The 22,664-nt window shown below is 37.3% G+C and overlaps 1 protein-coding gene across 10 annotated transcripts in view; it reads left to right on the forward strand.

The window, feature by feature from the left end:
* The window catches only part of PKNOX2 (PBX/knotted 1 homeobox 2), a 3,468,198-nt gene that overhangs the window by 1,261,189 nt on the left and 2,184,345 nt on the right, over positions 1–22,664 (forward strand). For 8 of the 10 annotated variants that reach the window (XM_044081208.1, XM_044081207.1, XM_044081210.1 and 5 more), the window contains one exon: positions 8,750–8,848. The gene's annotated coding sequence lies outside the window, so the exon portion shown is untranslated. Of the gene's footprint in view, positions 1–8,749; positions 8,849–22,664 lie in introns of those variants that run through there. The other 2 variants (XM_044081211.1, XM_044081216.1) reach the window with 2 other exon arrangements.

The following is a 22,664-nucleotide window of genomic DNA, read 5'->3' on the forward strand; positions in this document are numbered from 1 at the left end:
GAATGAAAATGGACAACAAACATGGAATGTTATGGTGAATACTTAATTCTTTTTATGTGAGCAGGAATAAGGGGGGAGAATGGTGCAAGAGAGAGGCTAGGGAAGTGAGGGTAGGCTATGAAGGGAATATGTGAAATACGAGTGAGTGAGTAGGGGTTGTTATTAATGTGCTAAGTAATGCTGGAGAAGAGTCAGAAGAGGAATTGAGTGGGCAGTGATTGTCATTTGCTAATACCCTGTGATTTGATGCAGGGTTAGATAGATGTTTTTTAAGGTTATGTCTGAATTTACAGAAGGGCAAGATTGATTGCAGATCAGTTGGGAGCAGTGCTCATAACTGAGAAGCCAGTATTGAAAAGCTTTAATCAGTAGAGCAGTGTGTGCTTCGATGAATGATTAGATTAAAGTAGGACTGGGATCTTCCTTCTTTGTTGGGCTTGTCTCCCTTCCCTTTCCCTGCTAAGCTACCTAATTTCTCTCCCCATTCTAGTTCTTCCCTATTGGTCCCTGCTCTTAATATCCTTCCCCTCATATCCCCTTGCTTCCTGTGTTACTTATCCCAAAGTCTTATTGTTGGTATTCCCCTCTGTTCTTTCTTGCTAATCTCTCCCCCAGTCCTGTCCACCTCTCTGTTTTTTCCTATTATCACTGCTTACTATTCTCCTTGGCTATTTCTTTTTTTCTTTCTACTTGCTTTCTTCCATTTTTTCATTTCTTAACCTCTTGCTTCCTTCTTCTTACTGACTCTGTCATTGACCTTTCATTTTTCCCCTATGCTATCCCTCCTCAGTCTCGGCTTGCCCTGCACAGTACCTCCTCACCACTGATCTCTTTGCCCTCTTGCTTTTTGCCTCTCTCCTGAGTATTCCAATCCTACAGAACCTTTCTTCTCAGTAACAACTCTCAGTATTTGTGTTAACTTACAGTATATTCTGCCAGATTTTCCCTTCCTTAAATTGTAAACCACACTGCTACCCTACAGCCTGCCCTGCTTCTGCCCTTTCCCCTTCATTCATCTCCATGTTTTGCTCCCTCTTCTGCCTCTGTCCTTTTCCCTGCTTGTTATTTTTTGTCATGTTTCTGTTTTTGCTCTGCTCATCTCTTATACTCTCTGTGCTACCCCAGCCCTGTTTCCTTCCTTATGCTGTATCTTGTGCATGATGTTTCCACACTGTTTGCTTCTTTTCTTTTACCCTGGCTGCCATCTATATCCTTTCATGTTGTGTACATTTTGTTCAGGCCCCCTCTGCTTCCTGCCTCTGATTTTTCCTCTCCAATGTGTGTCCACTTGACCCTTTTCAGAACCAGGTGGTCCATTTTACTTTTGCTTGCAGTGTCTGGTAATTAGGGGAGCAGTAATAAATGCTAGCCTGAGCTTGTTCCCTTTAACAATCTGAAGCATTATTATTTCTCTTTTGGTGCTCGTTGGAATTAACACTGTAATTTTTTAGTGCTTAGAAGAGTTTATTTCTGTGCTCCATCTTACTGTGTCTGTGGCTTTGAAGTAGTTCATCTTCTGGAATAAAAATAAACAAGAACAGAATATTGACAACAGAAGTTTCCTAAATCCTAAATCCCAAAAAAACTAAAATGCTGTTATTTTCACCAACACGTAGGTCTACCTCTTTCACCTTTACCATAAAATCAAATGATGGCACAATAATCTCCCCTGACCCATCTACAAAACTATTAGGTGTCATCATAGACAATAATCTAAACTTTGACCTACATGTTAACCAAACTATCAAAACCATCAATAAAAAACTAGGGTCACATTACAGAATAAAAGCCTTCCTAACCCCTCCAGCTAAAATTGCCATAGCTCACTCTCACCTTCTTTAAACCCTTCTGTATGCATCCCCTCTACTCTCTAATTTAAACAAGACTGTCCTTAACAAACTCTCAATTTGCTACAACCACATTGCCAGGTTTGCCACTGGGCTGCCTTTTAGGACACATCATTGCATCAATCTAAATCAGCTTGGGTGGTTTGAACTACCCAGCCTAATCCAGTATAACCAACTGATTATGGCGTATAAAATCCTCTATAATCCAGACAATACTCCTGCACTTAAAAATATTATCACCCCCTGTAACAATCCTAGACCGCTTTGATCCACTAACAAACTACTAATTCAGACTAGCAAAATTAATAACACAGCCGGTGATTCTCTCTTTGCAAACGCTGTTAAGTAGATCCTGGAGCTCTCTTCCAGCTGATATTACCTTACTTTCCACCTTAGGTCAATTTAAAACTAGACTCAAACAACATTTGTCACTTAACTGGCTATGTCAATGTATCAAGCCTGGCTAACTCGAATGTGTAAAAATCTGTTAACCAGTTTACTGTGTAATTTAATTTAATCCTGACTTATGCTCAGGATTAACTGTAACCTGTGGAACTCGTTTAACTTGCTTACTTATGTAATCTCTGTAAATAGTCTGTTTGTAATATGTAATGCTGGTATTATGTAATGCTGTATCTGCTTACCTTTGGAGCTTTTCTCCCTGGGCCTCCACTGAAAATCTACATGCATCCAGTCGGACTATCCCGGTCAACAAATGTAAAATAAAATAAAAATAAAAAATAAAGTTTCCTGAATTTAGCATTATCAACTATGAATGAAGGAAAAGGGATTGGAATGAGTTTCAGTTATGTATTTAGTTTGAATTTAGTGACTTGGAAGTGGCAACAGTTCATAGGTTGCTACTAGGCTAATGAGAACTAGGGTTCTTACAAGCCTAGCACACCCCCCAAACTGTTTGGGTCCAGAGGATCATGTGGAGGGGGGTGTAAGTAGGCAGGTAGCTACGAATTTGTCGGGGGTGTTAGCTAGGATAATACTTTTCTTATTGATGGCCTCTGCCCATAAGAGACATGTGGGCCAGACCAGGGATAAATTTACAATTTCCCATCCAGTTGTCTAGGTTTTATTTCAATAGGGATTAAAAACTGGTGGTTTCAAAGGCTGCATTGCTGTTACTGAAGCATGCTATGACTATACCTCTTTCTAATGTACCCCAGCCTAAAAACTCATAAAGACCCTGTACCTTCTTGCAAAAATGTTTGAAAAAGTTATTTCTAAACAGCTGCTTATCCATTTTAAGAACTGTGAGCTTCTACATGAGAATCAGCATGGCTTCAGAAATGGTTTTAGCACAGCTGCTGGTATACTCTCAGCATTTGATACCTAAATGATTATCTCCTGTCAGCTGGTAATTTTGTGGATATGACCTCTGCCGTTGTAGCTGGTCATCACAAAGTTCTGCTTGCTCTGCTACAAAAATTAATTTTGGGTGAAAATTTCATTGCCTTGTTATATAGATATAGCTTGACAGCAGGATCTTTCAACTTTACTCTAACAGCCAGCTGTTCACTAATGGAGCACAAAAACAAGTGTCCCCCAAGGCTCTAGTCTAGGTCCATTACTGTTTTCGTTATTTATTTATTAATGATATTACTGATGACTTACCTAAACTTAAACTGATGCTCTGCTCTGATGATATTTTATTATTGCAGCCAAACAGATGTCAATAGTCCTCCAATCTCAACTCCTGCAATCTTTTTATGATGTTTGTCATTGGTCTGAACAAATTCCAAATTAACCATGAAAAAAGTTTTGCTTTTTTCCTCCCGTCACAGGCTGTTAATTTCCTGTTATTACTGTATCAAATAACTAAAACTTTGCCATAGGATATCACATCTACTATCTCCTTACTGCCTGTAGAGTGCTGGCCAAGAATGTTCCATTCCCTGAACTAGAATATTATACTGTGTTTATTCTCAGCTTATAACACTCAAAGATTAAAAGTCACAGAGAATAAAATTGCTGGATTTGCCCTACTTGCTGTTAACCACATACACCACTATAACCTACTAAGTTTTCTAAATTAGCTACATATTAATGGAAGGTCCACTTATTTCTTTGTACCTTATTGTATAAAATTCTAAATGACAATTACTACTGCTACTACTTAAAAGAAAAATTCTAATCAGGGAACTATAACTCTCAATTTCTAAACTCAAGAAATCTGGACAAAGTCAAACATAATTGGGGGGCACATTTAAATATTGCTGTCATCAACATAGAAAGTTGCCTGAATAACAGGTTTTGCATTAGCAGTATATGTCATTATTTATTGAGTTCAGTCCCCAATTTTTTTGCAAGAAAAGTACAACCATTTTGAGGAACAGACCAAAAATAGGCAAAAATCAGGACAGTTAAGTATGCCGGGAACAGTCCTCCTCCCTAAGAATACCCGAAACTTAATATCAATCAACTGTCCCCCATTTAAAACCAGTATTGGTGAAGCAGCCTTCTCACGAACAGGCCCAACTGCCTGGTACAAACTACTTGCTGAAGCAAAACATCAGGATAGTCTTACCAAGTTTAAGTCCCTTTCTGAGCAACCCTTCAAGGATGTTGCTTGTGAATTCTTTAGGGATAATGGATAAACTCTTTAAAATGCATACATTTGTAAAAATGTTATAGTATCTCAACTGTTTCCCTTTGCCATTTAACATTTAATTCTTCTTCTTCTTCTCCTGTGTCCTCTTCTTAGCCTCTAGGCCTATATCTGTAATCTCTGTTTTTTACTCACTTCCGTTTGAGTTTTTTTATTTCAAAGGAAATTCAGTTCGAACCCTTTAAGAAGCAATTTTATGTAGCCAAACTATTGAAATTCGTGAGCTGATAAAACCTAATTTAAACCTGCTATTTTATTAGAAATGTATAAGAACTGTATAACTTTCTACTATATAAAAACTGTATAATAAATGCATATAAACTTTCCAGACTTTTGCAACTATGTAAACTTAACTTGAAGTGCATAACTTACATTTTTATGCACTGTTTATTGCTCCTGAGCCTAAGTAATGACTTAAAAAGGGTCTCTGGACAAGTCTACCTATCTGTTTACCAAATAGTAAATAAGTAATAAAATAAATACATTTGATGATATGTGTGGCTAATGACATTGTTTTTAGCTTCAGAGTATCAGTAACTTTGTTTTCAGTTATGTCATTCAACCAGTGAACATACTTTGCCTCCCTGCTGTCTTCTTAGCCTGAAATTAGTGGGGTTTCTGATAAGCCAATCAACTCACAGACCTTCTCCTGCTCCACACTACATTGACTACCCTCCCCCAAGGGATTTGTCATCCTATTGTCCTCTGACTTTTACATTTGAAAATGAGATTTCTGATCTCAGTGGGTCTAGCTACTTTAAAAATTTAAAACAATGTGACAATAGGACAGAATGCTTCTACTTCTGTTTGACAAAGGGTCTTACATAGCCTTGTCACAGATAACAAATGAATGTGTCGAGCGTCTTGAAGATAAAACAAAGATGACTGTGAAGTTTGACTACTGTATGCATTTAGCACAGTCACCATCCACATTTATGTTTTGTGGTGTTGAATGGTATCCATTTGATATTCTGAGAGTTGTTAGTGTGAGTCCTGGAGTAGTGAGATTCACTGACCCAAAATGCAGACTTAGATATACTCTCGAAATTTTCATTTTTCTCTGAGCTATGCTTGCTGATCTTGGAGTCAGAGACAGATCCAGCACTAGGTGACCTAGGCAGTTTCCTAGGGCCTGTGTCGGCTTGAGAGGCCCATGTTGGCATGGTTGGCTATAAATGAGAAACTAAACCTTCATTAAATTACCTTTGGTAGTTCTGAAGGAACATGGAAAGCAGTAGGACCTTGTGGAAGTTATCCAGACTGGAAAGAACTTCTGTAAGCCCCAGAAACCTCAGTGTTAAATCCTATCATCAGATAACATGGGAGATTTAAGGTGACATTTACTGAGATAGCCAGCCCTAATAGATTTCTTGTCAAACTGCATTGCAGGAGCAAACCCTGATTTTGGTTTGAAGAGCAAACGGATGTGGGAGATATATCTGGTAAGAGGAGGTGTGTGTGTGTGTGTGTGTGTGTGTGTGTGTGTGTGTGTGTGCGCGTGCGCACGCACGTGTTTGTGTGTGTGTCTGTGTGTGTGTGAAATGCCCCAGTTAAGGACACTGTCAAGTTAATTGACTTTGCTCAGAGTCAAACCCTGAACCTTTAACTGTTAAGAGTAGGCAAGTCCCTTAAACCTCCACACCAAACTCAGGTCTCCTTTCATTTTCTTTCTTTTTTTTTGTTTTTGTTGATCATTTTGGATTACATTCTGTCAATGTCAGAGTTTCAGAGCTGTGTTTTTCAGTGTCAGTGATGCAACAAATAGCATGCTCACCTTTGGTGCAGAAGACTGTGAGTCCTATTCCCATATCAGGTAGATCAACTGTGGACAATGCTGTGCAGCAGGGGGAGGGGGGGTGCTGCACTCCTGAGTGTGTAATCCTTTGGATGAGATGTCAGCCATTCCCTACTGTATGTCAACAGAACACCAGTTTTTTTTTTTTTTTGTAACATAGGCAATTTATTCTTCAAGGGCAGGAGGCACTGAATTTGTAGATGAAACACTGAAATGCAAAGTTGTTTAGAAGTAACAACCTCTTCATTAGTTATACTTCTCTTTGATGTGGAATTATTCAGAAGAGTTTTATTTCTGCAGGGATTGCGCCTTGTAACTGATGTTGATGGTTTTATAATGACAGCTGTTTGAGTGGCCTTTTATGGCCGAAATGTTTTGAAATTGGTAGTTTTGTCATTATTGGTTCATATGTTTTATCTCATTGCTTACAGGAAAAATGTTTAAAACTACAAATGTAAAGCACACTCTTTGACAGGTGATATAATTTAATACTGTCTGGAAGATTAATCAAAGAATGCATGCATTTTTGCATGGTTTGAAAACAGTTCAAAGGTACACCTAATCAGCCATTGACCATATCAATTTTTCTATGAATGTAGGTTTCAACGAATGTGAGTTTTAGGGACAGAGGAGTTTATTATTGCTCCAATAAACCACAAAGTAGTAGAATAATGAAAAAAAACACAGGTTAGTGTAAATTACACTGCGCACATCAATAGCATAAAGTATTTAATACAATGAACAGAAACTCTAGCGCCTTGGCAAATACAGCCTTCTAGAGTTAACCTAACTGAGTTGTAATGAGTTTGTTATTGCTCATGTTAAGTCCATTTTCATTGTGCAACTATATTGTTTTGTTTACTAAACGGCTACCAGTGTTTGTGCTATAAAATTTGAAATGTGTTTTGAATTAAATCCAAATATATCTGTAGTCATTGAAAAGAAAATAGTATGAACACTCACAGGTTTGAACAATATTTATGGTAAATAGGGAGAGATGGCCAAGTAATGGGACTAGAATGGCTGGGACGGGGCCCTGGATGCAGGGAGGTGTGGCTGCTGGGGGCCTGGCTGCAGGGACGCTGATGCATTACCCTGCCTAGGACTCCATTTGACTATGATCTCGCTCTGCTTGGAGTTGTGACAACTGAATCCCGGTTTAGGATGAGTGACTAATCAGATAGATCAGATTTATGGGAGGTAAAAATGCTGCTCTTCTAACACACAACAATACTGTCGGTTTGTGAGTTGTAATCCAAGAAAACGACGACTAGATTGAGGAAAAGCACTGAGTGTGTTTGTCCTTGGAAACAAAGAGACCTTTTCAGTTAATGGAAGGTTAGCCACAGAGTTATCTGCTTTTAAGAATCTCACATTATGAAAAATTATTTTTGTCTTGTTATTCTCTCCTGGCATTGGAAATTGTCTATGCAGTAAATTAATAATCATAGATTTAAGTCCAGCAACTGAGACAGTATTAGAATAAAAATCAGGGACCATGTCCAACTTCATATTTTTGATTCCTAGGAATACAAACCTGGCTACAGGCAAATAAACAGACATGACAGCTGTTTTATGATATTTTATGACTGGCTTTCAGCTGAGGTAGACAGCAAGTTTTTTTTTTTTTTTGCGTTAAACAGCTTTCATCACACTATAAAATATGAACAGTATCATTCGAGGCCCCAGTTATGAATGGGGAGCAGTACCCGTTTGTAAGTAAATAGCTGTCTTCATTTTAGTTTTCCTTTGTACATGTCTTTGTGTGATGTGTAGTATGTTAAATGACAATATAATTTTTTGCCACTTTCTGTGGTCTGGTTGATTTCAATTTAAGGTAGGTTCAATCAAATACTTTAATACTAAAACATTAAGCTTCAACCAATTAAACAGTGACATGCAAGGATAAATGTGAATGTCTAGAATGTGTTTCGCTTTAGGGTGCCTAGTAAGAACATCTGTGGGGGGTTCTGATAGGCAGGATAGATGTGAAAGAGGAGTTTTACAGTCTGTGCACAAAGGAAATTAAACCACAATGGCTCTACACTTAACCAAAACAAGAGAAGGTTCATTTCATGGATTAGAAGTTGATGCCCTGTCTGTCAGGAATCTTTGTTACTGCAGCCTTCTTTTAGTGAACAGTCATGAAGTGGGGTGAGGAATGACAGAAATCAGATGACATTGTCTCTTGAATTTAAACCCTGAAATGATCTTTCAGAATTTGTGTAGCAGAGGTTACTCCTGACCATCTTCCACAGCAGCAGCAGTAGCAGCATGGCCACAAGGCTTCTCTATGAAGTGATGTTTCCAGAACAAATTAGGATATGAACTATTTAAAGATATAGTGCCCAAATTAATTTCACCATAGTAGTTTTGAAGTTGTGTCTTTGGATAATATGTAAAAAAAAATCCTGTTTTTTTATGAACAGATTAAAGTTTACATATAAGACGCTTTTGACTATTTGACTCTCTTGCCTCATTTCTTAGCAGAGAAAAAAAAAATACTGTGCAGCTGGACTGCTGGCTTATATCGACAAGACTGTCAAAGTGAGACGTAAAGGAACAGGGTCACTTACGAAGAGTCAGGTGAGTTGAGTTCATGAAATCTACCAGTATAAGCACAAAGGCTGTGAGTTCATACTCATTGAATCTACCAGTGCAGACAAAAAGCTCCCTAGGGACCATTTGTGAATGCTTTTGCTTTTTTTAATGCTGAGCTCCTGTTTATATAATGAGGTGCTGTAGTATTTTTGTTTTGCTTGCTAAAAGATTCTTTTAGAAGGTGGTGACTTTCAGTATGGGGAACTGAAACACTCCTTCTTAGATAAAACCGTATTTATGGTAGGTAACTGACATGTAACTTTCCCTTTCACTAGCATGTTAAATGTCAAAGTTTGGGGACAGACAGCATAAGTGTTTGTAAACCTGCACTTCTTTGCAGGCCATGTAATATTTGACAGGGACAGTCAACTTTTAATCTCTGCACTGGTAAATGTAGTATAGCTGTAAGTTGAAGAACATGGCAGCATTGCTGTAGTAATGATGTGTATGTATTTGTCTACCACCACAGAAGAACAACACTCGATTTTATAGCCTGCAAACATACAACATGTCTTAAATAAGACATTCTAGATCAGCTTGCACACATACAACATGTTTTAAATAAGACATGCCAGACCAGCCTGCAGACATGCAACATGTCTTAAATAAGATATGCCAAACTAGTCTACAGACATGCAACATGTCTTAAATAAGACATTCTAGACTGGCCTGCACACATACATTTCTTAAATAAGACATGCCAGACTGACCTGTACATATGCATTGTCCTAATTATGACTTGCCAGACCAGCCTGTACACATGCAACATGTCTTAGGACATGCCAGACCAGCCTGCAGACATACAACATAACACAGTCTAGACCAGCCTACAGGCGTATTGCATGTCTTAAATAAGACATGCCAGAACAGCCTGTAAACAGACCAGCCTGCAGAGTTACAACATAAGACCTGCTAGACTAGCCTGCAAACATACAACATGTCTTAAATAAGACATGCCAGACCAGCCTGAACACATACATCATGTCTTAAATATGACATGCCAGACCAGCCTACACTTATAACATATCTTAAATAAGACATGTCAGACCAGACTGCACACATATAACATACCTTAAATAAAATATGCCTAATCAGGCTGCACACATGCATGTCTTACATAAGACATGCCAGACCAGCCTGCAGACATACATGTCTTAAATAAGACATGCCAGACCAGCCTGCACAAATAGATGTCTTAAATAAGAGCCAGACCAGCCTGCACACATACAACATATCTTAAATAAGCCATGTCAAACCAGCATATCTTAAATAAGACATGCCAGACCAGCTTGCAGACATACAATAAAGACATACCAGACCAGGCAGAGGTTCTTAGCTGTTTTTTTATTTAAGAACTGAACCAAAAGGTGCACCCTGCAGAACGTGTGACTGCATAAGCAAAAGTACAAAAGCATTCAGGTGCATTATGTAAACAGTGCCATAATTAGGGCCGTATCAGATAACTTCCCAGTAGTCCATGCTTTAAGCAGGAAGGCTTCAAGCAACATAAATACATGTGTGTGTGTGTAGATATATATATATATATATATATATATATATATATATATATATATATATATATATATATAGAGTCTACTTTGATTCACTGAAAACTCATTTCACTGAATTTCAAAAAAATTGCTGAAAGCTCAAATCACTGAAAAGTCATTTCACTGAATGTAAGTACTGTTGGTCAAATAAAATGTTTATGCCCTTTTCCCCACTGTAGTGCGATCCTGGAGTTACTATATATAGTTACATTATTAACCTGTCTGGACATGTTTTTACTGATTGTGAGGTAGCGGTTTTGAACCAAGGTTTTAAGTTTATTCTTACAGTGCTTCCTAGGCTTCATGATATCAAGTGTGATGTTTTTAAATTTAGTAGGATGTTGCATTTAAAGCACTGCTTTAAAAATATAAACACACAGGATGAGTTAGTTGATTGTGATGATCGTGTTAATACTTCAAATGAGAGTTTTTATACTTGTGAATCTGACAGTTCTTTTAATGCATATTGTAGATTAGATACTTATAATGTATGTACAAATAGCAATTTTTACCTCCTTTTTTAAATGAAGATGTGGTTAATTTTTCTCATATGTTGAATTTTGCAATTGAGGATATGTTTGCTGACTTTGCTCAGAATAAACAACAGATTAATTATAATATGTGTATTTCAGAATGGAAAGCCCTTCAAAACTTAAGTAAAATGAGGGAAATTATTTTTAAACCCTCAGACAAAGGGAATAAAATGGTTATCATGCATTTTACCCAGTATATGGACATGTGCTTGGAGCATCTAGAGAATGCTGAAGTATATGATAAAATTGATATATCTTTATATCAACAAGCCCTTGTTGAATATGTTGAGTTACTACATAAAGGTTGTAGACTTGGGTACTTTTCAGACATGGATGTCCGAAAAAAATTTAGCCCAGATGGATGTAAAATGGCCTATTTTTTTGCCTACCCAAGATTCATAAAAATTTAACTAAGCCACCGGGGAGGCCTATAGTTTCAGGCTGTGAATATTTTATGCACAGTCTGGGTTTATTTTGGCATGGCTATCTAGCACCCATAGTCTATAAAATGCCATCTTACATTCGAGATATATTTGATTTTTTAGCAAAAATTGATGACATTGAGTGGAATCATTGTACTTCTTTACTTTGGATGTTAAAAGCCTGTATACAAACATTAACCATAATTTTGGCTTGGAGGATTCTTTTTAGGTAATTCACCAGTGATGGAGTACATAGTAGAGTTGATACATTTCTGTCTTACACACAATCTTTTTGATTTTAATGATACTCTTTACAGACAGAGGCAAGGAACAGCCATGGGGGCTCCTTTTGCCCGCATGTATGCCAATTTAAGTATGGGTCTCTTTGAGAGTGAATATATTTACAGAAATAAGTTTTTTTGTGATCATGTCATCAGGTATTTCAGATGTATTGATGGTTTGATTTTTATAGCTGAAGGTGGCATGGAATTAGTACCACAGTTTGTTAGTATGCTACATAACAACACGTTTGGACTACAATTTGATGGTCTAAAATTAGGAACACAAGTTCCTTTTTTGGATGTAGTCATCAGCATTCAATATGGTACTGAACTGTTTACATGTGTACATAGGAAGTTTCAGCAGGGCACACAGCTTGTCCATGGGGATAGTTGTCATCCTACACACACCATTGAAGCACTCCCTTATGGTGAGATACTTAGGATTTCCAGGCTATGTAATAATATCCAGGACTTTAAACAAGAATTCGGTGCAACAGTGGATATGTTTTGCAACAGAGCATATAGTAGAAGTTTACTTGAGACAAGTTGGAATAAATTGTGTAATAATTTGACTAGGAAACAGCAGTTTAATAACAGATCATATTTAGTCCCATATAGATCCAATAATAGAGAATTTAACAATCTTATATACTTTGTCACAACTTTTGGGTGTTTTAGTTCTGTAATTATAGAACAAATAAAATACTGTTGGAAATACTTATGTTCATTAAAAAATGTTTCCACTTGGTTGGATGCTAGATTAGATATTTCCTTTAGGAGAGGTAGAACTATTCACAATTTTGTTGTGAAAGGTAGATTTTGTGCTCCCCAAATAAATATTTTACAGAATATACATCTTTCTGGGACCTTTTGTTGCAATAAATGTAAAGCCTGTAAATTTATAGTGAATAGTTTTCACAGCATTAATAATATTCCCTTTCATACATGCAATAATTTCTCTTGTGATACTGAGGGCGTAGTTTATGCCCTTCGATGCCCGTGTATTTTGTTTTATGTTGGGGAAACAAAGAAGGCATTTAAAGTAAGATTATTAGAGCATGTAAAGGACATTTACAATAAAAAATTAGAGAGTTCTGTAGCGGTACATTTTCAACATTTTCATGATGACAATAGTGAAGGGTTACAAGGCACCATTCTGGAAAAAATAAATGTGTCTGTATATGATGAATGTGGTCTTAAAAAACTTCTTTTGACTAAAGAAGCAGTTTACATTTTGAAATTCAACACTCTGCACCCATTTGGATTGAATGAGGAATTAAATTGGAGATTGTTTAATTACTTGATTATTTCATTGTTAATTGTATATAGTGTTTAGGTTAGTAGTTTTGGGATGTTCTTCACTCCTTTAAGGCTTTTCAGCAGAGACATCAGAGAGAATTTTCTGTGAAGATAATTTTGGTGCAATAAACTTTTTATTCAGCTGCCTTTGTTTGGTGGTGTTCCATATATATATATATATATATATATATATATATATATATATATATATATATATATATATATATATATATATATATATATATATATATATAAATATATATATATATATTGATATGGTTCCCTATCAGAAGCCTGAAACACTATAAGCCTGAAAATCAAAATCCTGAAAACTATAGACTGAAAATTCAAAATCCTGAAAGCCCAAAATCCTGAAACTCAAAATCCTGAAAACACAAATAATGCTAATATGTCACTATAAAGACACTAATATCTACCAACTGACCCTGACCCTAACCCTAACCCTAAGGTCCGTCACTATCGACACTCACCTGACCCAGCCTAACCCTAACTCACTTAAACCGCCCTAACCCCAATATTTGTCACTATTGCATACATGCCTAACCTGCCCTAACCCTAACTCACTTAAACCGCCCCTAACCCTAACATAAAACCAACCGCACACTTACCTGAACCCAACGCATGACCCAACACCACAGGGCTAACAATAGCAAAGCCACAATGACGTCAGTATGTCCATTTTGTGTTTTCAGGATTTTGAGTTTCAGGATTTTGGGCTTTCAGGATTTTGAGTTTTAAGTCTATAGTTTTCAGGATTTTGATTTTCAGGCTTATAGTGTTTCAGGCTTCTGATAGGGAACCATATATATATATATATATATATATACAGTCTACTTTGATTCACTGAAAACTCATTTCACTGAATTTCAAAAATATCGCTGAAAGCTCAAATCACTGAAAAACTCATTTCACTGAATGTAAGTACTGTTGGTCAAATAAAATGTTTATGCCCTTTTCCCCACTGTAGTGCGATCCTGGAGTTAGTATATATAGTTGGGGGTGTGTGTGGGGGGCACAGCCCCCCACCTACTTAGCTTTTATATTTATGAATCTCATTTCACTGAAAGCTAACAATATAAAACCAACAGTAGGTGGGGGCCTATGCCCCCCACACCACTCCTAACTATATATACTATCTCCAGGATCACACTACAGTGGTGAAAAGGGCATATATGTTTTATTTGCCCAACAGTACTTACATTCAATGAAATGTGATTCAGTGACATAAGTTTTCAGTGATTTGAGATTTCAGCAATTTGGGGTGAGTGTTTTGAAATTCAGTGAAATGAGTTTTCAGTGAATCAAAGTAGACCCAGATATATATATATATATATATATATATATATATATATATATATATATATATATATATATCTATATATATATATATATATATGTGTGTGTGTGTGTGTGTGTATATATATATATATATATATATATATATATATATATATATATATATATAAATTTGTTTGTGGAATTGCAACATCACACTTGTATTGGTAGGTTATTCCATGACGTTGTCACTCTAATAGGTTCGTAGGTTCATATATTGATACTAGGCCCTAGGGCCTATACAAACCTAGCCATAACAATTCCCTGGATATTTCATCCCATAATATTTACTTCCCTCGACCCCTGTCTACCAGGGCGACTGACGTGATCCCCGGGGTGAATTTCTTATCTCCCATCCAATCTGAGAAGAATTACCTTAGATCAGTTTCAAAACACAGCTCCCTATTCCACAACATTTTCTTTCACTTTAATTACTGTCTTGGAGAGATACATGTACTCAAAAAGTATGTTGTACACTTAAAAAGAAAAATTAAAAATATCTTTTATCCACCACTTACAAATTGACTGTCTGAGGGGATTTCCTTAGTTGTTCAAGATATCATCTTTGAGCATCCATTTGGGTTGAAGCCAGGGCTGAAACTGTCATTTGGCTGTCCATCTAATATAAGAGCTCATTATGATGGAGACTGTTCTGTACTTTCCACTTCAGTCATTTGCTCCTGAGAGATCTTCTGAGAATTGCTGTCTGCTGTTGTACGATTAGAATCTTTTACCTTCCTCCGGATACATGTTTTACCACCCATCTTGGCTTGACAACATGCTTCCAGGGTGTGGAGCTACTCGTCTATTTTGGAGTACATGACCATCTTGAAATCATAACTGACACCCATTCATTTGGCCTTAACTGCTTCAACATAATGCTCAAAAGTAAGTCTCTTGTCCAAATCAAACTTTTCTATAGTCAAGATCAGGACATTTAAGCTTGCAGTTTCACATGACTAAAGTAACAAAACCTCAAGTAAGCTATCTAGTATGTTTTTTTTTTATTTAATCCATTTCAAACAGTTTGATTAGGTACATTTAAAAATGATATACTTGGTTATGAAGACAAAGGACTTATGAAATGATTCAAGACAATTTAACTCATTCTGTCTGTAGAACATAAAAAAACTCTTTAGGTCTCTCGAATTTATTTATTTATACATTTGTTGTCTGGGGTAAAGTGTTGATCACATAGACAATTTTCAGGTTATACAGCCAACAGAGAAAAACAGTAAATAAAATTATGAAGTGAACACACACATGCTTTAGATTTATAGTAGACACATGAAATAATTTTTAGCAAATATCCGATATTAAGCTTTACAATGAAAAAGTGCTGACAGCCCCTTTAGTCATCATCTATCTAAAATGCTGTGAAACACTTTTGGTTCTGCACTGAATGACTGAATGCAGCTCCATCAGTCTCATGAGTTTCACTCCTCTGCAGGGTAATTGAGGTGAAATTCCTCAAGTGTCAGTGGCATAAAAAAAAAGAGGCTGAGGAGCATAACCTTGATCACTGTTTTCCATGGGAAATCTTTGCCGGTACAATTAGAAATCACCCCGGCAATGATTCCCATATTTTGGAAGATTTTTTTCTCCTTCAGATTGGTGTGACCATTTATTTATTTATTTATTTTATTTTACATTTGTTGACCGGGAAAGTCCGACTGGATACATGTCCATTTTCAGCGGAGGCCCGGGGAGAAAAGCTCCACAGTGAACGAGTAAAATGCATTGAGATAATACATAGAACTAAAGAACAAACAAAACAAATTAGTTTCCTATACTAGAAAATGCTACAAAGGAGATGTAGTAAAGTATAATTAGTTGATCATAAACAATATCAGGGATACAAAAATATTAATACTGCTTCTAGCATACCGATTCTCCTTCTAGACTAACCATTTCAGTTAAGAGGAGAGAGAAAGAAGTAAGAGCGAGGGGATGCGTCTAGGGAAGTATCTATACTTGTCTGAGAGAGGATTAGTCAGGACTTGAGCATTGACAGAGATTGCGACTTTAGATGTTGATTTAACCTTTTTTTGAAAACGTATAGGGAGGAAGTGCAGGAAAGGCTGGGAGGAAGGGAATTCCATATTTTGCCAATGGCATTGGTAAAAAGTGAGTCACCGCCTACATTGTTTGCTTTGACTGTTTGAACTAGTAGCTTATTGGAGGAACGCAAACTACTGAGATTATTGTAGGGTCTTATTAAGTTATTCAGCGCTGGAGTTTTGTCAAGTTGGTTCAGGATTTTAAATGCTTCCATAAGTTGGGTCTGCTGTAGAAGGTTAGTGAGTTCTAACCAGCCTAGGTTTCTTAGGTTAACACAGTGGTGTGTTCTGTAGGGCATTCCCATAGCAAATCTAGCAATCTGATTATAGCAGCGTGTTAGTTTGTTTATTTCCGCTGTTTTGAGATTAGTGAGTATAGGGGAGGCATACAGGAGGGTAGAGAGAAGATGTGAGCGGGCCATGGTCACTTTAGCTATTGGAGATAGAAAAGATTTGATCCGGTATAGAGACCCAAGTTTTTTATTAACCGTTTTGATGGTCTGATTTATATGGATATCAAATCTAAGTCTGTTATCTATGGAAACTCCTAATAGTTTGGTATAGGAGTCTGGAGAGATGACAGTCCCATTTTTGGATTGGATAGAAAAGGATAGAGGTGTGGTCTTTTGAGTGGATTGGAAGAGTAGTAATTTGGTTTTGTTTGGATTCAGGATCAAGTTACGTCCTAATAGCCAGTTCTCTACTGTCCTGAAACATGATTGGGTTTTGGATAATAGGTTGTCAGGAGTAGTATCAGCACAGACTAATGTCGATTCGTCTGCATATTGAATGCAGGTTGCTTCAGGGATGGCTTTATACAGGTTATTTATGAAGATAGTAAACAGAAGAGGCCCCAGTATAGATCCTTGAGGTACTCCTATGGTATTAGGTAGGAGGTTGGAAAGTTTAGATTGCCAGAGTACGGCTTGTTTCCTATCGGAGAGATAGCCACGAAACCAATCTAGAGCTTGTTTGTCTAGTTGGAGATTTTCTAGTGTATGATGTAGTAGCTGGTGGTTCACCATATCGAAGGCCTTTGATAGGTCAAGAAATAGTGCTGAAGATATTTTTTTGTCATTTCGGTTGTGATTGATAGTGTCAGTGAAAGAGAGAAGAGCAGTGGTTGTACTATGGTGGGGTCTAAAACCATGTTGTGTGTCAGTTAGTAATTTATTCATGGTAAGATAGTGAAGGAGTTCATGAAGTCGATGTGTGTGTGTGTGTGTGTGTGTGTGTGTGTGTGTGTGTGTGTGTGTGTGTGTGTGTGTGTGTCTGTGTGTGTGCGTATATGTTTAGGGATTGTAGGTAACTTGCCCCCTGTTAAAGCACAAAGTTAATTTTTTCACTCTTCCATATGCCGGGCATCATTTTTCAGTGTTTGCGATGTTCAGGATTGAGGAATTTGGTAATTTGTAGTAGAATATTCCATACAGTGTAGGGATGAAAATGGTCTCTGAGATTTCATTTTTTTTTTGTACTAAAGTCATTCATTGTTTTGCAGCTCTCCCTCTCTCAGCTCATTTTCTGGTTTGGATATCCCTTGAAAGTAATTTATTTATTTATGTTTTTACTGTGGGTAAGTTAAACAGCAGTTTCCATAAAGAAATAAATGCACATGTATAAAGTACCTATTTGTCATGCATCTGTGTCATCCTGTACTCTTCAGTTGTTGTCACATTGTTGTCCCTATGGATCTCAGTAAAATTTGCTAGGCATGCATTTACATTTTCTTCATTTGAGTGACAGTTGACACAGTCTGACACAATATAGTAAAAGCACATTGTTGGGAATGTGTTGGGGATTCTGCATAATCTCCAAAGTGCTTGCTAAGTATTTATATCTGAAGTAGGGTTTTAATGGGTGAGCTGATTTAAGCTTTGTTACACTACCTCTGAACTTATCTTTTATTACATCCAGAATATGTAGTAGGAATTTAGACTCACAGTTTGGATATTTGACCAGTACTTGTAATTTTGTGGACACAGGTACCTCAAACTGTCCTTCATTATGTAATACTAGACGTACTCTGACAAGCTTAGAAAGTGATCTGAATGAAGCAGTTTAGCATAGATTTCATCTACAAAGAAGGAGTATTGTTCCTCATAGTCTCCCCATTCCCTTATTCATAGTATAAGCTGCAGATCATACTTAGGGTAAGAATGTTCCTTTCTCCCACTGTTAATAAAAACTGTCCTGTGCCAGTCTTATGCATGCTTCAATATTGTTTCTGTTTCTCACCCTAGTAACTGTAAGGGAAGACTGTTTCGATTGTCTACTGTCCTTTCAATGTGCCTTCCATGAGTTATCAGCTTTGCATCTTCAAACTGGATTATCTTGATGCTATACATTTCTTTGCCTCTTGATCTCTCTGGACTCACTGTACTAAAATGTTTCTGTTATGTCCCCATGCCTTCTTTCTTCAGGCCATACAAATTAAACTCATTTAGCTTCATTTTAGTTTCTCCAAGTTTTTTTTTTGGTTTCTAATTCCATGACAGAAATGGACATCATTCATAAGTCAAAGTATGATTAAAGTTCATAAAATTAGTATTGTTTCACGCTTTGATGTTAGCCAAAAGTGCTATTCACAACACCTGCAGTGTGCCCAGAATCGACTCCTTTGCAATTCGTAGCAGCAGTTATATGTATGGGTAGGATATCTAAATAGGACCGTAAATTCTTTTTTATGAAACCCATTGCTCCTACTACTTTTGGAATTGTCTTGGTATCCTTCTTTGCCCTCATTTCTGCCTGCAAATCCTGGTATTTTATGACTTTTCTCTCTGTACATAAGAGACTGTAATCAGGGTATACAATTTCAGTAATCATTGCTATTTTTGTTTTCTTTTCATGGACTACTATATCTGTTTTTTTGGTATCTGTTTTTTGAACTGTTTTTAATGTGTGGTCCTATGGGATATAAACTTCATAATTCTCTGTGGCTCATGTTTCTAATGCTTCTCAGCTACTTCAATATTGTAATGTTTCCACAATCTCCAGTGCAGTAGTCTTGCTGCATTATTATGCCGTTCAGTGTACAGGCCTCTGCCATTAGTGTATCACACTCAGCAACAAGAAGTTCAACTATTTCTAGTTCTGTTTTACAGAATCTGCATTTGTCTGTTTCTTCCACATGCTCAATGCACTTTGTAAACCAATGTGTACCTAGTCCACTATCCGTGGCCACCAATATTAACATTTTATATTTTAATTCAAATTCACCTCTCCTTAACCATTCCTACATCAGATCCTGATTGACATGAGGTTGTTCCAGGAGTTTTCTGTACTTGCAACTATATTTATGCCTTTTACACATTTCTTTCCTTCTTATCTGATCATTTTCCTTGTATACTTTCTTTTGTTTTTTGGATCATTCAGTTGCTGCCTAATTTTTGCCTACTTCTGGTTTGGCTTCCATTCTCACTTGACACCGATATGCTTCTGCTAAACTAAGCAGGAAAGTCATCTTATACTTGTTCTCTTCATGTTTCAAAACTTTCACTGTGTTTGGATCTGATGAGTTCAGTAGATACGTATGCACTCCTACAATTGCAGATCAGTATATGTAATCAGGCCCATACCGCCTTCAGAACGAGGAATCTATAATCTTGGAATAGACTAATTTGTATGTATCTTTTGAAGGCTTGAAGCATTTCTCTTGTTTTCCTCTCCAACTGATTCAGTACCTTTTGGAGCCAGTCAGTCACTCCAAATCTGTAAATTAGAACAGGAAGAGCAAATTGGTTTATAGCTTGGACTTTGTTCCTAGATGTCAGGGCTGTTTTCAATATTAATTTTAGTCTTTTAAAATATTCCTTTCTGAGTTTTGTTTGCATTTGTTCATGTTTTATTGTCGATCCTTCATCAATTCCCAAATATTTATGCCCTCCCTCCTGCTCAAGTTCCTTTATATCACATTCCTTTCCCAGACTGATATTTTCTTTGTGCTGTAGCTTTCCTACTTTAAATGTTGCTTTTGCACATTTAACAAGACCAAATGAAATTCTTATATCATCTGAAACGGTTTTGACTCTTTCCAGCTGTGCTTTCTGCTCCTCATATGGTGAACTATGCAGTTTTAAATCATTCACAAAAAGTAGATAAGTCTTTACACTTTGTTGTTTTCTGGGAGCCAAGTTATAATCATGACCAAATCAGTTAAGTAGACAACTTAATGGGTTAAGGGCAAGAAAAAAGAGCAATGGTGACAGTGTCACCCCGGAATATCCCCATTTCAATTTTTTTCCCTGGGAAAATAATTTGTCCTTTGTCATGGCTTAGCTGCAAAGTGGTTTGCCACTGCTTCACAGTCAGTGTAATGTACTTGATCAATGTAGGGTATGTCTTATACATCTGTAGGCACTCCTTTATCCATGAATGTGGGATACTGTCAATGCTTTTTTGTAATCTGTCCATGTAAAAAGTGTCACTCGCCCAGTCAAAGTAAAACAGAGGTGTGTGTTCAGTTCAAGCAGCTTTATTACACACAAACACATCAGGATTGAGGCTTAGTAATTTAAACTTAAATAAACTTATAAACAGACTGACTACTACACTCATACATGTTAACACTCCGTCTGTTCTGTCAAAATGGCGGTGCTGCCTGCACATGCTCGCTATTTGTATGCATGTGCCTTCACTCGGAAATGCTTCTTAAAGTTACAATACATGCTCTGTTCTAAAATAACTTTATATTGCTACTAATGTAGATTGTAATTGTATACTATTGTGTTCCTATTTCTAACTGACCATATCTTTTTTGATGCACTTAAAATGCAATCTGCAAAATTTCACACTAAACTAGGGGTCATCCTAATAATCTTTTCTTAATCTGCGCTTCATTATCTCACCATCCTTACTTGGTCCTCTTTCATATGCTTGTTTATCTTCAGGTTGTCAAGTACAACTACTCCCAATCCTTTTTTCTCATGTATTGTAGACTATTCTTTACTCACTGTTTTCTTCCAAAGGGCATTGCTTTGCATTTCTTTACTTTGAACTTAAGTTGTAATGATGAGCATTCTTCCACCTTTGTTAAAATACTTACCTCATCCTTTTTGCACCTTATAGAGAATACAGCTTTGTGTAATTACTGAAAAATACCAAATCTTCCAGACATAATCTACCTGAGCAGCGTCGGGCAGCGCTGCCTAAACAGGTTTAAACTATTCCAGGCTCCACAAAGTCTGCTTTTCACTTTTTCCTTTAGAACTGTTCAAACTCTCAAAGTAATCACACTATTCTTTTTCTAAAGCCCTGCACTTGCTCAGCTCTTATAAGGAAACACTAACTAACTAAAGCACTACACCCTCCTTGACTTCTCATAAGTATTAAGCTCCCGATTGGTCCTTCCTGATCAAGTGAAAAATCAGTTCCCTTCCCTAATCTGATCAGTAAAAAAACAGTTCCCTATACTAATCTGGTATGTCCAAGGGTCAGTTTCATGGTTACTCTCCAGTCCAGCGGGTGAATCTGGGAATTTTGAGGCAATGTTACAATTGCCTTATGTACACAGACAACCTTCTCCTCCTTCCAACAAACTCTAATACATGTGAGAGATGCAGTTACACAGCCAAACTGGAGGCAGAGCTCTCTCAACCCAAAACTGGTACAGTCAGTCAGGAGGAAAAGGTAACCACCCACACCACAAATCCAGTTTCACACGGACCTATTGCATCTGCACACCCAACATATAAACACACAAAAACATACTCGGAGGCTCTAAATAAAAATCTGCCTAAACAGCAAAGACCTCCTAAGCAGATATCCAAGCAACAGCCACACCTCAACAATACCCACGAATCACATATCTCACAAAGTCAGTGTGCCTCACAGTCACAGCCCTTAAGACCAAACAACACACCAAATACACTTGTTCTAGGGGACTCTATTGTCCGGCACACTGACGTCCCGCTCACCAGACTGAACAAGGAGAAGGTCACTGTAAGCTGCCTGTCGGGTGCCAGGATCCGCCACATAACGCAAGCACTCAGGTCACTCCAAAGCAAATACAAGTACGACTCTGTCATTGTCCATGCTGGTGTGAATGACCTGAGATGTACCTCCCTGGACTACATGAAAAGAGACATAGAGGAGCTCTCTGACCATGTAGCCCAGGCTGGTATGACCCTGACCTTGAGTAGCATCTTGCCCTCACAAAGAATGATGCCATAGTATAAAGACAAAATGATCAGTTTCAACAATTGGCTAAAGTATTGGTGTCATTCAAAGGGGATCCAGTGTCTGTCAGCCTGGGATGACATGCTCGACAAGCCACATTGCTTCACTAGGGACGGCTTG

The sequence above is a fragment of the Protopterus annectens genome, chromosome 8.part0, assembly GCF_019279795.1.
Source record: "Protopterus annectens isolate FY-2018-M chromosome 8.part0, PAN1.0, whole genome shotgun sequence".
NCBI classification, from domain to species: domain Eukaryota; kingdom Metazoa; phylum Chordata; order Ceratodontiformes; family Protopteridae; genus Protopterus; species Protopterus annectens.